At 32.6% G+C, this 1,260-nt stretch overlaps 1 non-coding gene across 1 annotated transcript; it reads left to right on the top strand.

Moving 5' to 3' along the window:
• The first annotated feature begins 889 nt into the window (after positions 1 to 889).
• Trnat-ugu lies at positions 890 to 961 on the top strand. The gene has a single exon. It is a non-coding gene; the product is annotated as a tRNA-Thr (tRNA).
• Positions 962 to 1,260: the final 299 nt, after the last annotated feature.

The following is a 1,260-nucleotide window of genomic DNA, read 5'->3' as shown; positions in this document are numbered from 1 at the left end:
GAGATGTATTGAGACTGACATGAAGACAGGCGAATGGATGACATATTTGGAATCGAAGTATAACTGGAGAAAGGGAGAAAAATAATTATATCTAGAATTCTTTATCTAGTCCCTTAGAGATTTTAGAGAATTAGAAGAGTATTCCAACCACATTATGTTCATTGCAACCATTGCCGACGAAGCGTTTTGCTCAATCCAGAGCTCTTCAGGCCGGTTAGGATAAAATAAACATAGTAATTAAAATGTATTTCTTATTTAGAACATATTGTATTGTATATAGTATGTAAATAAAATTGAATTGTACTGAATATATTGGCATTATTTAAAAGTATTGTGGGTATTGGTTATCTTAAGCATTAATCAGATGATCAGCGGTTGGAAATAGTTTTCTCGGAGAATGAAAATGTTACATGTTGAAAAAGAAAACGTTGTTTGCCATATTTGGTGAGAAGTTGACGTCCATGCAAAAGCACAGAAGGAAAACTGATTCTATCTTACATCTCCTTTCTGAGACTAAGAAGTTTGATGTTTAAATCCTGATGTAACGCATGTAGTTTCAAAACTAGAAGAAGGATATAAAATGTGACAATAAGAAACTCAGATCTAAATATGTGTTATAGTAACTGTTCAAACCCTGATAGTTGGAGAAATATGGGGAAACCAATAGGCCTAAAATTCTCTTAAAAACAAGTTAACTACAGATGTTTTTCCACATTCCTTTTGATGTGTCCATTTCAGTCCAATAAGCTTTTCGTTTAATACCAAAACTCATCAGTCGAGCAGGGCGAAAAGATATAACTACAGCTGTATATAATCAATTTAAACCTAGGGTCAGGATAAATAAGTAAACCGAATTGTTATGTACTTATAGATTAAATTAATACACCAGGCCACTATAGCTCAGTGGCAGAGCACTGGTCTTGTAAACCAGGGGTCGTGAGTTCAATCCTCACTGGTGGCTGTGTGTTTTGGGATTATATTATGTTATATTATAATTTATCGAAATATCTAAAAACACATATAAGACGTTTAACGATATGTAGTTCTTTTCGTGTTTCAATGAACTGGTACTAACACGGTGTTATTTTATTTTAAATAACTTAGATATCAACTTCTGTAACATAATTTTTAGGATGGTACAACACTGGATGACAGAAAATCGCCACCTTTGTTAGATATCCTTAGAAAAATTACACGTTTTTTTTTCTGTGAGAAGTTTTACATTTTTTATAAGTCAGTTCAAAATGTTTGGTCAAGATC

This window comes from Limulus polyphemus, unplaced genomic scaffold (assembly GCF_000517525.1).
Source record: "Limulus polyphemus unplaced genomic scaffold, Limulus_polyphemus-2.1.2 Scaffold7295, whole genome shotgun sequence".
NCBI lineage: Eukaryota > Metazoa > Arthropoda > Merostomata > Xiphosura > Limulidae > Limulus > Limulus polyphemus.
This window is presented reverse-complemented; position numbering and strand designations above follow the sequence as displayed.